Source organism: Aquarana catesbeiana, linkage group LG02 (assembly GCF_042186555.1).
Source record: "Aquarana catesbeiana isolate 2022-GZ linkage group LG02, ASM4218655v1, whole genome shotgun sequence".
NCBI lineage: Eukaryota > Metazoa > Chordata > Amphibia > Anura > Ranidae > Aquarana > Aquarana catesbeiana.
The window spans coordinates 19807393-19823750 of NC_133325.1; the positions used below are offsets into that span (position 1 = coordinate 19807393).

A 16358-nucleotide genomic window follows, 5' to 3' on the forward strand; every position below is an offset into this window, starting at 1 on the left:
TTCCAGTGTCACGGAACGCCCCACACTCCGCTTGAGTGCCTCCGTCATATACCGCTTCCTAAGTTCTGGAACACGAGTCCAATGGATCTGGCTATAGGAACCCCAAGAACTAGACAACACCAGTCTTGGAGTACATCAGAACTCCCTTTATTTTGAGATCTCACAGACCTTTATACAGCAGGGATGACTCAAAGCTAACCTAATTAACATGACCTAATTTACTACAAAATGTACCCAGACCAGATGACAGTCTTGTGGGCACCGAGCTTCACACATTAATACAATTAACAATACAAACAACAATCTCCCCCCTCCTCAGCCTAGACCATTTGTCTCTTAGCCAGGGCTGGTGGCTAATGTGATCAGCTCTCTCAATTAACATAAACACATGTTGATAACACCAGCATCTCCTCACAGGATGTGTCCCAGCAGAATGAATCAGTCTTATCAGCAGGGGGCTGCTGGAGGAATCCCCCCTCCCTCTTCAGGGACACAAATATACAGTAAGGAGTCCCCATACAATATATACATGACTGAGTCCGATTAATACAGTTCAGACTGGATTTCTCATTCACCTCAAATGCTAGGGCCCATAATCGGTGGGCAACAGGCTTGCACACAGTCCTCTCCAACAGCCTCCGCTCTGGCCATGCCCATGACATTTCTCCCCTTTCGGCAGGAGACTAACACAGGAGGAGACCCCAGACGGGTTGACCCCAAAGTTAGTCCACAGCTCCAGTCCTCTACTGCCTGTACCCACACAGTACCCCAAACAAATCATCCCAAACAGTGCATTACTCACCCAGCCATCCTCTGCCTCTCTCAGAGAACATATCTGCCGCTGGGGAGAGGCCCGGACTGGCCCTTCTCCCTGGAATCCTTTCTGCCGCTGGAGAGAAGACAGGGGGACTGGGCTCACTCCATCCTGCTGTTGGGGATCTGGGCCGACTGCCCAGCATCCCTGGGGTATACAGGTGGGGACTGAAGCCCCATCAACCGACACCAGATCAAGCTGCAGTTGTGAGGTGATGACTGCATTCTCTCCTTGGATCCTGATCTGCAGCTTGCGATAGACTGCAACCTCCTCACCTTGGGCCTCCACAATTGCTGCAGGTGTGGGGCAGAGGTCTTGGACCCTCTGTCCGGTTGCCAGCACTTCTGCTGGGGGTTTGCCAACAGCCTCCGCTCTGGCCATGCCCGTGACATCCAGTTTAGAGAAAATATCCACTGAATGGAGCTGAATACAGAGTGAATCAATCTAACACATGGGGATGGTATGTCAGGGATATTTGCATATAATAAGCAAATTTGAGGTGAAAGATTGATTCCCTTTTTCGCAATTGAATTTATTTTCAAAGTGGCAGCATTCCATACTGGATCTAGGTGCTTACAACTCCAGAAGATATGGAGATATGTGCCAGATTCAGGTCAACCTCTGAAACATCCTGGAGGGGCTGACGGGTAAAAGGAGTGGATTATAGAAGGGGTCAGATATAGTCTAGAGAATAGTTTTGTTGGTGTTTCCCTGAATGAGACTGCTAGATTGCATTTATGGCAGTTATCAATCATATTGTTCCAAGTTTCTATGGGGATGGTACTACCTAACTCAGATTCCCATTGTAGCGTTGGTTTGGATTTTTCAGGCATCATATTGTTGTTGATATGTCTATCAAGCAGAGAAATCAGGCCTTTATCTCTTGCAGTATTTATACAAATGTGTTCAAATAAAGTCGTGGGGGGTTGGTAGTTTAGTGAGTAATGTTCTGTATAAAAGTATTTGATTTGTAGATAATTTGTAAGTTCAGAAGAGGGAAAATTATATTTGGATTTGAGCTCAGAAAAAGTAGAGAATCTCTTGTTTGATATCAAAGATTTCAGGGTGATCAAGTTATTGTCACGCCAATAAGGGAATGAATTACTATTGTTGAGGTTTTGAGATAGTCTAGGGTCACCTAAAAAGGATACTAGAGGAGGGGTAACTGAGGAATGTTTAATGGATTTGTTAATTTTAGTCCAAGTTTGTGAAGTGTGAGCTACTATGATATTTAGTTTAATGTTCTTGTGGTAAAGGTTTGGAGTGCACCATGGTAGGCCTTGTAGGTAATAAGGGGAGACTGAGGATGATTCAAATTTTAGTCATGGAATGTGTAGGGTGGGTGCAAACCAATGAGCCAGCTGTGTAAGTTTGGTAGCTATGAAGTATTGCCAGATATTGGGCATTCCAAGTCCGCCTAGCTTCTGAGGTCTAAACATGAGGGTATAGCTACATCTTGGTTTTTTATTTGACCAAATAAATGTATTAATCTCCCTTTGTAGGGCTTTAATTCTGGTTTTAGGAACATTGATGGGTAGAGCACGGAAGTAATATAGTATTTTGGGGAGAATTGTCATCTTGAAAGCGCAGATCCTACCCAGAAAGAAAATATGATACGTGGACCATGTCTTAAGTAGTGCACTGATGTGCGAGAGAAGGGAAGAATAATTGGTTTTATATAGCGATTTGTAGTGGGGTGTGATGTGAACACCAAGATACCTAAATGACTTGGTGCACCATATAAATTAAAAATTTTGTTGTAAGTTGGTGATCAAATCAGGGGGTAGGTTGATAGGTAGGGCCGAACATTTGTTCAAGTTAATGCCCAAACCTGACAATGAGCAAAAAGAATTAAGTATGGAGATGAGATTGGGAATAGATATGAGTGGGTTTGTGATAAATAATAAGACATCATCTGCGTAGAGGCGAGAGAGGAGAGAATTTGAATTCATTTGAGTTTTTAAGGTATCCGCTAATGTTAGTGTTGTTTCTTATTGCTTGTGCTAGGGGTTCTTTGGCTAATGCGAATAGCAATGGGGAAAGGGGCCAGCCCTGTCTAGTGCCTCTGCTTAAGGAGAAAAACTCTGAATTATGGCCTGGGATTTTGATTCTGGTTTGGGGAAGGTGATAGAGGGGGTTAAAACCATGGATAAATTTGTCAGAAATACCAAATTTGGGGAGTAAATGATTCAAATATGACCAATTCACGCTGTCAAATGCCTTGTGGATGTCTAGGCTGAGTAGGCAGACAGAGTGGGAGGAAAGATTAGCATCTTGGACAATATTGGTAACCAGTCTGATGTTATCAGTAATCTGTCCGCCTGGGATGAAACCTGTTTGATCTATGTGTATGAGGGATGTGATGACAGATGTTAGTCTGTCTGCGAGAAGTCTGCCGAAGATCTTCAAGTCATTATTAAGGACTGAAATAGGGCGAAAGTTTTGTGGTAGGGTATGGTCTTTGAGAGGTTTGGGGTTAAGGTATAAGTTCGCTAACAGCATATCCTCAGGGAATTGTCCGCCCATAAGGATATGATTGAAAAGTCTGGTTAGTCTGGGAACTAAGAGAGGTGCAAATTTTTTATAATATGATGAAGTGAAACCGTCTGGGCCAGGGGCAGTCGATGTTTTGAGTGATTTAATAATATTGGCAATTTCCTGATCTGTGCAGGGATCACTGAGGGTGGAGGCTTGTTGTGCACTAAGTGTAGGTAGACTTATATTGTTCAGCCAGTTGAGCGAAGTATGGTGGGGTTGAGATTGCGGACCAGAAAGAAGATCTTTATAAAATGCAGAGAAAATATCTAAAACTGCACGAGGGTGAGTAACCAGGTTACCAGTGCGGTCACGTAGCTTATATATGTGAGGGGGTTTGTGCTCTTGATTGAGCTTTTTGGCAAACATGGTGGAAGTAGAATTGCCATGTAGTAAAAATTTGGCTTTTGAAAATCTAAGGAACTTCTCGGTGTCTGATGAAAGGATAGAGTCTAAAGCTTGACGTTTAGATTGGATTTGAGTCGTAATCTCAGGAGAGGGAGATTGGCCTAGCTTTATGTATAAGAGGTCTAGGTCTCTAGTGAGGGTCTTGATTTCTGTAAGTTTAATTTTGTTTTTGCCAGCTGCCACTGCCCACTACAAGGCCAGGAACTCAAGTTTGTGCATAGGGTGCCTTAGGCTTCTTAGCAGGTGCCAAGCTCCGACTTACATAGGCAACAGGCCGTAGGTGGCCGTCGTACTCTTGATACAGCACCCTGCCTAATCCATCTCGACTGGCGTTAACGTGTAGTTCATATGGATTGTTTGGATCCACATAGGCCAGGACTGGAGCGGTGGTACCATTTCAGCTGCCTTAAGGCCTCTTCACGCTGGGCAGTCCACTGTTCCTGAATGGACCCTCTGGGTTTTCTGGGCCCTCCAGCTGATCTGACAGGTTTAGTCGGATCTGGGTCATCATCTTCCTCTTCTCTTTTCAGTAGCTCATTGAGTGGGCGATCTATTTTAGCGAATCCCTCAACGAATCTTCTGTAATAGGAACAGAATCCCAGAAATGACCTGAGCTTGGTCACATTAGTAGGCCTCCACCAGGAGGTGACAGCTTCCAGTTTCTGGGGGTCAGTGGCCACTCCGTCGGCAGACACGATGTGACCAAGGTAGTTGACCGAGGGTTGATAAAACTGGCACTTCTCCAGAGACAGCTTCAACCCCTCGTCATTGAATCTCTTGAGGACCTTCTCCAGACGCTCTTCGTGCTCCTCTAAGGTCCACCCGAAGACAATGATGTCGTCTACATACACCAACACCTCTATCAGGTTCATGTCACCCACTGTCTTCTCCATGAGCCCTTGGAAAGTGGCTGGGGGGCTGGACAGGCCTTGAGGCATGCGGTCAAATTCAAAGAACCCCACCTGGGTAATGATGGTTGTCTTCTCCCGATCCTCGGAATGCATGGAGGTTTGGTAGTACCCACTCTTCAGGTCCAGGATGCTGAACCATTTTGCACCTGATAGGCTTTGCATGGCATCCTCTATCCTTGGGGTGGTGTACTGGTCAGGAATGGTCCTTCGGTTCAGCATTCTTTAATCAATATACAGCCTCAGTGATCCATTCTTCTTCCGTACCACTACAATCAGGGAAGCGTATGGACTTTGGGACTCGTGAATGATACCTGCTCTCTTCAGCTCAGCCAATTGTTCACACAGGTCTTCCAAGTCTCCTAAAGTAATCCGCCGGACTCTTTCTCTGAACGGCTTATCCTCCTGAAGAATAATCCAGTGGATGGCACTCTTTGCACATCCCACATCAAACTCACTCTTAGAGAATGCAGCCTGCCATCTCAGGAGCTGATTCTTGGCCCTTCCCTTCCATTCAGGCGAGAGAGGAGTGTTCTTCAGATAGAACTTCTCGACAGGGAACCCATCCCTTTTCTCCCCCCACCAAATCAGATGGTGAGACTGGGGTAGCCGTATTGACTTGTCCCAGCAACATCTAACCCGGCATCTTCACTGGCAAGGCTGTTATGTTGCGGACACTGACTGAGATCCTCCCGTGACTTCTTTGCAATGCTTTGGTTGAAACCACTTTGGGAATTATCTCCACTCCCATGTCTTCTCTCTGTCCATTCACGTCAAGGACAATGAAAGGGCCTGGTTGTTTCCAATTTAGTTTGACAGATGCCCGTAAACAGGCCGCTTCACCAGGCTATAACACCTTCTCATACCCGTCCAAGCACCAGATCTTTCCCATTCCTTCAGCTGGGCCTTCTGTTCTTACATCAGACATTGATAGGCTTGTCTCAACATGGGGTGTACACTTGTGGTTGAAATGTCCCGCTCTTGGACAAGTGGGGTCAACAGTCTTCTGACAAGATCAATATTAGTCCTGATAATGAGAGAACTCCTACTGGCCCCTAGTGGGCGAGGATAGAACAGTGCCAAAGTGTCAAAGGTCTCAGCTTCCCTGGCTACAGAGGGATCAAAGGTCAGCCTGACTGGTAAATAGCCATCATAGGGAAAGTTCTGGGTCCCGATGCCCCATATCTCCAGCTCTTCCAACTTATGCAATGGCAGGTGTTTAAGGTGCCTGTCATAGAAGTCTCTGTAGAGGAGGGTCACTTGAGCTCCAGTATCCAGGAGGGCCTTGGTGTAGATTCCCTCCACTTGGATGGGGACAACAGGAGAAGGTCCCACCAGCTTGTCAGGGAGCTTGGAGCAAGTGGTGGCCTTGGCCTGTTTGGTGGTTTGTATCCACTCTTCCTTCTTGTGGAAATTCTGATCTGGTCTAAGTCTCTTTTGAGTTCTGGGAGTCTGGTGTGCACTGACTCTCCGATGTCGGGCAGCATGTGTCAATGGAAATGGGACACTGGGTCGCTCGGAGGAAACAGCGGGAGCCCTCTGCAAGGGTTTGGACTTCTGGTGCTGTCCCTTCGTGTCGTACGTTTTTCTGGAGCTAGCTAAGGTAGATGGACACCCAGTTGGCTCCTTCACTGGGGCCCTCTGAAGTTTCCCACCAGCTTCTGGCAATGTGCTTCAGGCTTTACTGGGCATGGACACACCCGTCGATAATGTGTCACTCCACCACAGTTGAAGTAGATTCCTTGATTTGCTGGCCTTTCAGTCTGGGAAACCATAGAGCTTGAAGACTTCTTGAACTCTGAAACTTCATCACTGGGTAGAACAGTGGGCTTGGCGGGCAACAGGGCCATCATCCCTATCAGCTGCGACACCTGAGTCTTAAGAAGCTCGACCTCGGGGTTGCCATCAGCTGTACTGGTCACTCTGACTCCGACCACAGATTCTGGCCTCTGACTCTTCTTTTTGTTTTCCAGCATGGCATCTTCTTCCCGCAGAATCCGGATCAGGTCTGGGTTCTTCAAGATGCCACCATCTTGCCGGGTTCTCAACAGGAGGGTGATGGGGTCCAAAGGCTGTCACCCCTTGAGACTTGGGTACGGACTTCATCCACCTTCCGGGGGTCTAGACCCTTCTTCAGCCAGATCTGGTGCATAATCTTGTCCAAACATCTCATGTACTCAGACAGCTTCTCTCCCTCATTTTGGTAAGTGTGCTCCAACTGCTACATGAGATCAGAAACCTTCTCTGTGCACCCAAACACATCCTGCAGAATGTTCCGGTAGTCCTGGGCAACGCAATCTTGCTTGCTGAGCTTAAAATTGTGTATGGCTTCTGAGGCAGACCCTCTTAAATAGCTGATGTTCGAGTCGAACATAAGTTTAACTCGAACATCAGGTGTTCGCTGAATTTAGATTATTATGGCACATTCACAGCAAATTTTAGTGCCGCGGAACGGAACGCCCCGTAATGCACTGCAAGATCTTTTTTTTTTTTCTTCTTTTTGTCATTTTGCTGTGGTACTGTTATGAACATAGAAAAGATATGCTACTTTACAGGCAGACTAAGGCCCCCCCCCCCCGGCACAATATTTAAAGGAATAAAGTCCGTTTTTAAAACTTTTTTTGCATTGATACATGTCCCCTGGGGCAAGACCCAGGTCCCCAAACACTTTTTGTATGGCAATAACTTGCATATAAGCCTTTAAAATGAGCACATTTGTTTTTTCATGTTCGCGTCCCATAGATTTTAACGGTGTTGGCACAAATTTTTTGCCTGTTCGCATGTTCTGCTGTGAACCGAACGGGGGGTGTTCGGCTCATCCCTACTCTTAAACTCTCTGTGATTTGGATCTTTTGTGCACCTTCGGTAAATAATAAATTACCGGTACGTGTGGGGCAGCAGGAGCCAAAAATAATTTCTCTTTTTTAGAAACAATTTTATTAAGGTGGCCCTCTTCTACTAAGGATACAAGTCCCTTTTTGTATTTGGCAGTAGGATTCCCGGCCAAGGAGACATAAGTATCATGGTCAGATAGCGATCTGGACATCTCAGACTTCTAAGCACTGGAGTCCAAGGTCACTATCCCACCCCCCTTGTCTGCAGGTCACACCACTATGTCCTTAAGTTCCCTTAAGTTGTCCAGCTCCTTTCGAAACATATAATCCCTTATATTTCTCTTAAACACTGACAGAGTGGGTGCCAAGCTACCGGGGGCATTGAACACAGAAGCATTTGCCAAAGCAGTGTTTCTAACTCCTGAACCGTCCCTAACATTAGTTCGAATGGGTTAGTAATCAGATAACGTTTGATGTTCATCTTCCTTACAAATTTATGGAGATCAATGAAGGTCTCAAATTTATTCATTGGGCCACAGGGTACAAACTTGAGGCCATGGTTCAACACATATTTCTTTGTTCAAAATAGAGGCGGTGCTCAAATTAAACAGGCCTGAATCTTTCAGACCCGCCTTCTTTTTTGAGCGGACCCACCTTTTTTGATCTATTGACCTTTTTGCTATTGGGAATCCCCCCGTGAATAAACTGATTATTTTGGTTGTTAGTTGAACCTTTTCTACCAGGATATTCAGTCCCTGGTTGGCTGTTCTGCTGTGGGTAATAATTAGCACCATTATGAGATACACTTGGTGAGTAGCTATCCCTCTGACCCCATCTTGACCCCCAATCTGAGGGGTGCTCAGTGATGTATCTGTCCCCATTACCATCTCCATGTCGCCGAAGGGGATCAAACCTATTATAAGTATTAATAGGATCCTCATATTGAGGATAGGGGCTTCTATCTCTCCCTCTCCCCCTACCTCAACCTCGGGGAACTCCTCTATTTGGGGGACCAGTAGAATGGGGATATTCATAAAATGAAGTGTTATTGGACATGAGGGCCTCGGGGTATATGGATGTTGGTCCATTGATTAATCACGGTGACCAGTACCCGCACTGTCCTTGGCCACAGACACACCACCCACCGTTGTCTCTTTAGTTTGCCACTTAAAGACTTGATTATTCTTATAGTCAGAAAGATCCCTGAGATATATTTTCTTTTTCTTTATTTTCTGCTCCCCTTCCTCCTTTTCCAAATTTTTTCTTTTTTTTTAAATCTGATCTCTTAATATATTCCTCACTCCCCTAAAAAAGGGTTACGTTTCTCCCTTTAAACTAATTTCTTCATCTAGCCTTAATAGTTTTTGTCATTTTTTTTGTTGAGCATAAAGCCCAACAATACTACCCCAGCCTTGTTGAAGTATTGATACCATTCTAGTTTACCTGGGATATCGCTTTGTGGAGCTACTTCCCATCTTAGACTGCTAGGGACCATGTTTTCAGCAATATAACTATTGAAAAACACAATGTCCCAATACATACCACCTAGATTGTCTGTCTTGTGGTAAATTGTCAGTGTATATATATATATATATATATATATATATATATATATAATATAATTATGGAGCAAATAAATTAATAGAGAACCATATAGGTAAATGATAATTATTAATTTATTACATTTATTGAGGAGTATGTATATCATACTCCTTATCACGTAGCTATATATATCTATATATATATAGATATATATATATATATATCTATATATTATAGTGCCTTGAAAAAGTATTCATATCCCTTGAAATTTTCTACATTTTATCATCTTACAACCAAAAACGTATAAGTATTTTCCCATTTTCTTGGGATTTTATGTAATAGACCAACACAAAATGGCACATGATGGTGAAGTGGAAGGAAAATGATAAATGGTTTTCCAAATTTCTTACAAATAAATTTATGAAAAGTGTGGGGTACATTTGTATTCAGCCCCCCTGAGTAAATACTTTGTAGAACCACCTTTCGCTGCAATTACAGCTGCAGGTCTTTTTGGGGATGTTTCTACCTGCTAGCTAGCTGTGCACATCTAGAGAGGGACATTTTTGCCAATTCTTCTTCGCAAAATATCTCAAGCTCTGTCAGATTGGATGGAGAGCGTCTGTGAACAGCAATTTTCAAGTCTTGCCACAGGTTTTCAATTGGATTCAGGTCTGGAGTTTGACTGGGCCATTCTAACACATGAATATGCTTTGATATAAACCATTCCATTGTAGCTCTGGCTGTATGTTTTGGGTCGATGTCCTGCTGGAAGGTGAACTTCCTCCCCAGTCTCAAGTCTTTCGCTGACTCTAACAGGTTATCTTCTAAGATTGCCCAGTATTTGGCTCCATCCATCATCCCATTAACTCTAACCAGCCTCCCTGTCCCAGCTGAAGAAAAGCATCCCCACAACATGATGCTGTCACCACCATGTTTCACGATGGGGATGGTGTGTTTAGGCCAAAAAGTTCAACTTTGGTCTCCTCTGACCAGAGCACCTTCTTCCACATTTACTGTGTCCCCACATGGCTTCTCACAAACTGCAAACAGGACTTCTTATGGCTTTCTTTCAGCAATGGCTTTCTTCTTGCCACTCTTCCATAAAGGCCAGATTTGTGGATTCTCCCACTTGAGCTGGGGATCTCTGCAGCTCCTCCAGAGTTACCATGGGCCTCTTGGCTGCTTCTCTGATGAATGCTCTCCTTGCCCGGCCTGTCAGTTTAGGTGGACAGCTATGTCTTGGTAGGTTTGCAGTTGTACCATACTCTTACCATTTTCGGATGATGGATTGAACAGTGCTCTGTGAGATGTTCAAAGCTTGGAATATTTTTTATAACCTAACCCTGCTTTATACTTCTCCACAACTTAATCCTTGACCTGTCTGGTGTGTTCCTTGACCTTCATGATGCTGTTTGTTCACTAAGGTTCTCTGACAAACCTCTGAGCGCTTCACAGAACAGCTGTGTTTATATTGAGATTAAATTACACACAGGAGGACTCTATTTACTAATTAGGTGACTTCTGAAAGCAATTGGTTCGACTAGATTTTAGTTAGGGGTATCAGAGTAAGGGGGGGGGTGAATAGAAATGCATGCCACACTTTTCAGATATTTATTTGTAAAAAAAAAGTAAAACCATTTATAATTTTCCTTTTCACTTCACAATTATGTGCCACTTTATGTTGGTCTATCACATAAAATCCCAATAAAAAACATTTACGTTTTTGGTTGTAACATGACAAAATGTGGAAAACTTCAAGGGGAATGAATACCTTTTCCAGGCACTGTATATTCATTCAGTATCTCACTTTAGATATTTTATTCACCTATATGGTTCTCTATTCATTCATTCGTTCCATATATACATGTATATGTTTTATATATGTAGCAATAACTCTCGGTGGAGCTGCTGGTTAAAGCGGGCCTGTCCTCTATACTCTTCACCCTTCTTAAATTGTTCAATCCCCTTGACACAAATGTAGTGCAGTGTTGTAATAATATGAGTATCAACTTTAACCCACAATACACACGTATAGTTATATTTACCTCTACCTGGGTGCTGGTGGCCCCACCTGCAGGAGAAACAACAACACTGCACACAAACTTCAATAATAACCAAAAATAACTTATTTCTTTGAGTAAATAATATATTTATATAAAAAGTTATTACAATGACTATCAACGTAGTGTAACAGTATAAGAAATGGTTATGACAATCAGTAACAGACACAAATATATTTAATTATATATATCTATACCCGGGAGCTCCCCCTGCTCTAGACCTTAAAGTCACTATACTTAACTAAATGCAGGGCCCTTCAATGAAAAGGTAGTCCTGACGTCTTCAGTCTTCGCTAGCTTTTATAATTGTAATCCGCAAGGGGTTCCTCCTGGGTGTTGCGCAGTGTAATGTATCACACTAAAACAATTGTAATCCAACAGATTGACTAAGTGTTCTTATATGAAGAAAACAAGCATCTAGCTTCCGTTCTTGAATACTGAAGTCTATTCAGGTGTAAAGTTCTCCAACTTAACTTGTTCCATGGGACTATCAGTCCCAGCAACACTCTGTAACAGTTCTAAATGTGTATGTAGTAGTTAAACAGACTTCTGGGTGTTAACCCTCTCACCACACAGGATCCGGGCAGATGGATGTCTCCGTCTCAGCAGTTCTCAGTCCGTATGGAGGCACCACCACGCCGTCACACTGCTCCATTACAAACAACCAGGAGTCCTCGGTTATTTCCCCGCGGGTCTCCGGAACAATCACTTCTGCTGATCCGACACGCTGTGATGTGATGGCAGGATCCTTGCAGCTGCTCCGCTCCTTCGCAAAGTAGGCCGCAACCCTGTGGGACACACACACACACAGAGTTCTGCTAGCAGGCCACGCGTCCCAGGAACAAGAGACTTAAGATGGTCGCTCCTTACCCTTTTATATCCCCCCACAATTCAGTTCAGTTCTCACCTTGTCCAGGAGCATTGTGGGTGGGTCAGAGGTAAAGTCACGAAGTAAACAATAAACCACTTCCATGTCACTTCACTTAATCATGAAACGTAAACGTATTGCACTTTTTCAAATGTCCACAAGATGGCACTAACACAACTTATGTACTGTAAAACACACATATGACTAGAAACAGAAGTTGTCAGCGCTACATATATATATATATATATATATATATATATATATATATATATATACATTATATTACATGAAAATTGAGGATTTTTTTGCTTTGCATCCATATTAATGTAGCATGAATATCCTTTCATTTTTATTATCACTATATATTAAGTATTTTTTTATGCTATGTATATTTTACTTCAGATCTTCGATCTGTTGGGATGATTGATTGTGTTCTTTTGTCACTAATTACCCGTGAAACATCTGTGTATATTAGGGGGTGGTCTTATATAAGTGTCTTCAGTAGGCTATTACTTTGTAATGAGTAAGCATAATTGTACTATGTGAAATGCCTCTACAAGACTGTATTTTGGTGTCCTTTGATGTCACTCTGGTGATTTAATAAACAGCAAATTGGACTTTCTTCAATGTGCTGCCAATTCTTCTCTATTTTACATCCTGGTGCTTGCACGGATGTTGACTTGAGGAGTTGATTGCAGAGTAGCGGAATTATCCCGGATGAGCCCCCACGTGTAGGGATACCCCCAAAGGAGCTGCGTCTGTTTGTTCAGTCTGTTACTCTGCCTCTCAACACCAAAGAACTGTCCTAGCCCCTCTTACACACCTAGCAATGTGATTAATGTAATAACACAGTAATAACACGCAGACACAGTTCAGCTCTCTCAAGTTTACTTGGTCAAGAGAAAACGTTTAAAGTGATCTTAGTCAGCCAAGTCCTGTATAAGTAGCTAATAGGCTGCATGCTTTGGCCAATCACAGTGCGCTTTGCTGAGAGAGCCATAATTGGCCAAAGGCAGGATGCCTTTGGCCAATCATGGCTCAGGGGGCTAAGTCCATGCCTCAAACTATGTAAGGCTGCTTACATAGTGGCCGTACATAGTGCAATGAATGAGAGCAGCAAATTTACATTTTTAAAGGAAAAAATGTCACTTAAAACTGCTAGCGGCTGTAATATATTGTCGGATCCAAGCTATATACATACAAATCATTGAACAAAACAGTCCATTACCAGGCCCTTCAGGTCTGGTATGGATATTAAGGGGAACCCCGTGCCAAAATTTTTTAAAAAATGACGTGGGGTCCCCCCTAAAATCAATAACAGGCCCTTCTGGTCTGGTATGAATTTTAAGGGGAACCCTGTGCCAAAATATTTTAAAAAATGGTGCGGCGGTCCCCCCAAAATCCACACCAGGCCCTTCAGGTCTGGTCCCCATGTTGATGGGGACAAGAGCCTCATTCCCACAACCCTTGCCCGGTGGTTGTGGGGGTCTGTGGGTGGTGGGCTTATCGGAATCTGGAAGCCCCTTTTAACAAGAAGGACCCCAGATCCTGGCCCCCCTATGTGAATGGGTATCAGGTGCATTGTACTCCTACTCATTCACCAAAAAGTGTGTCAAAAAAGTAAAAATAACAGGAGACAGTTTTGGACAATTCCTTTATTATTTATTTATTTATTTTTTTAAAGTGTCCCATGATGTAAATCCATTAAAAAAAACCCAGAAAAACTCCACCTCGATGGGAGGCGTCCCGCTGACTGCAGCCTTTTTGCGCTGACAGCTTATACATAGCCAAGGGTGGGGCCACCCGGTGATGTTAGCGGATGACCCCACCCCCATTGATGTCACATGATGTCAGAAGGGGGTGGGGTCACCCAGTTACATTACCGGAACCCACGCTGTTTTTTTCAATGATTTTGATCTATATTGCTGGGACCTGACAATACAAATACAGCCGCGAGCAGTTTTAAATGACATTTTCTTCCTTTAGAATATGTCATTTTGCTGCTGTACCGTCATAAACATGGGAAAGATGCACTACTTTACAGGCAGATTAAGGACACCCTCAGGCACAATATTTAAAGGAATATTTCATTTTTATTGTTTCACAACAAAAATTATTAAAATCGCTGCTCCTGAAAAAACAGCCGTTTTTTAAAACTTTTTTTTGCATTGATACATATCCCCTGAGCCAGTACCTGGGTCCTCAAACACTTTTTATGACAACACCTTAAAATGAGCACTTTTGGTTTTTCATGTTCGTGTCCCTTAGACTTTATTGGTGTTCGCACAATTTTTTTGCCTGTTCTCATGTTCTGCAAACCGAACCGGGGGGTGTTTGGCTCATGCCTAGTAGCCAAGACTAGGTTGAAAAAATTAAAGCAGTAAATGGCAATTAGCAACAACAAAAGTAACAGCAGTGAGTACAGTGTTAAATGGTAATAAACAAATCTTTAAGCAAGCTAATGATAATTGTAGATATTATTATTACTAAAGGGGAACCCCAGGCCATATAATACCTCAGGGTCTATATGTAATAATATACTATAGGTTTCAGTAGCTTGTCCCCTTTAAGAATGACAACAAGAATGTTCTAAAAGCAAGGCCTTGCTATATCTTCACCAGCACATTGGAGCTCTACAAGCAAGGGTCCCTCAATGTAACAGAGTGATGAGGAGCATTTAAGAATAGCTGCTGCTGTGATATAGCACTCCTCTATGCGGCTCAGATAACAGGTGTCTGTGCACAGTGTTCAAGTGTGGTGTTTATGGAAGGCAATAAGATTCCCGGGCAAAGCCTCCTCACCAATCCTGTATGCATTCACCAGTCCTCCAAAGAGTGATCAAACGATTCTCCTGGCTGCAGATGTGTCACGATGGCTTTCAGTCTGCTGACCCGGTGAACCGGCCGATTCCGTGATGTTCCGCATTGCTGCAGAGCGTCCTTCTGGAGGCAGATGGCGTTCTGACCATGTGGGCTGGAGCTGCAGGCTGTGTGCCCCTTGGTAGGCCGCAGGCCTCTCACACAGCAACAGAATTGTGCTCTCACGATGGGATCCAGGAAACAAGAGATCCTGGGCCTTGTCTGTAGTTTATTTTATAGTCTCTCTCATCTGTCATCCTCTCCTTTCTTTGCAATACGGACTAGGTTTTGTAGTTCTGTCCCTTAAAATGTCAGTGAGCAGCTTTGTCCTGGGACTTCATATTCCAGACTTCTTTTCAGCTGCTGCTTGTTAAAGCCCCAATGATTGGTTCCTGTAACCGCTCCTTTAATTGGCTTCCCTCCTCCTGCCAATAGGAACACAGGGGAGGAACAGAATAGCCTGTATGTGTGTGAGAGGAGAGGGAGGGGGTGAAAATCCCATGCAGGGACTGTGAAAAGCCTGTGTACATGCGACGGTCAGTTTGGAGAGGTTTCAGGTGACAGAGTGGAGCACTCGCTACACAAGCATTTAGGAAGATGTTCTGTTATGTAATGCTAAAGGACATTATTAACTGCTTCCCACCCGCTCAACGTCATATGAAGTCGCGGACATTGAGCAGTGAAATTCTGAATGATGCATCATTCAGATATCTTCTTTTAGAGCCGGCGATTCCCTTCACCATAATAACAATCATAGCGGCTCTTCAGCTGCTCGATCATTCTTATAGGCGGGTGGGGGGTGTGTGGTACTTCTACCGACTCACCCCTGCGATCGGCGAACCGAAGAAGGAACTGACCGGTGCCGGATGTTGACCATAGAGATTTTTGGTGGGCAAGATGGTGCCCGTAGTCTCTATGATGGTTCAGAGGCTGGGCGTGATGTTATGACGTCACGCCCGGCCTCTGCATTTGAAAAAATACTGCCATCTCGGCTGGGAAGCCAGGATCTTTTATTTTTCTTTTATTTTTTTATTTTTTTATTTCAGGTTTCCCAGCCTAGAAGTGAGATCTGGGGACTTATTGACCCCAGATTCCACTGCAAAGAGGACCTGTCACACACTATCCCTATTACAAGTGATGTTTACATTCCTAGTAATAGGAAAAAATGTTTAACCACTAAGCCACCGCCCACCATCATATGACGGCGGGACGAGGCTTCTGTTGTTCTGGGAGGATGTCATATGACATCCTCGCCCTCCCGAGCCACTAGGGGGCGCGCGCACCGCCGGCGGCGGTGCGCGCACGTGCCCGCTGCGTCGCTCGGGACCCGGTGCGCGTGCCCGGCGGCCGCGATGTCCGCCGGGCACCCGCGATTGCCGGGTAACGGAGCAGGAGCGTGGATCTGTGCATGCAAACACAGATCCACGTCTTGTCAGAGAGGAGAGGAGACCGATGGCGTGTCCCTTGTACATAGGGACACCAATCGGTCACCTCCCCCAGTCAGTCCTCTTCCCCCACAGTTAGAATCACC

The 16358-nt window shown here is 44.2% G+C and overlaps 1 protein-coding gene across 1 annotated transcript in view; it reads right to left on the minus strand.

The window, feature by feature from the left end:
• The window catches only part of LOC141129619 (vomeronasal type-2 receptor 116-like), an 89732-nt gene that overhangs the window by 44058 nt on the left and 29316 nt on the right, over positions 1–16358 (minus strand). The gene's annotated exons all lie outside the window — the stretch shown is intronic.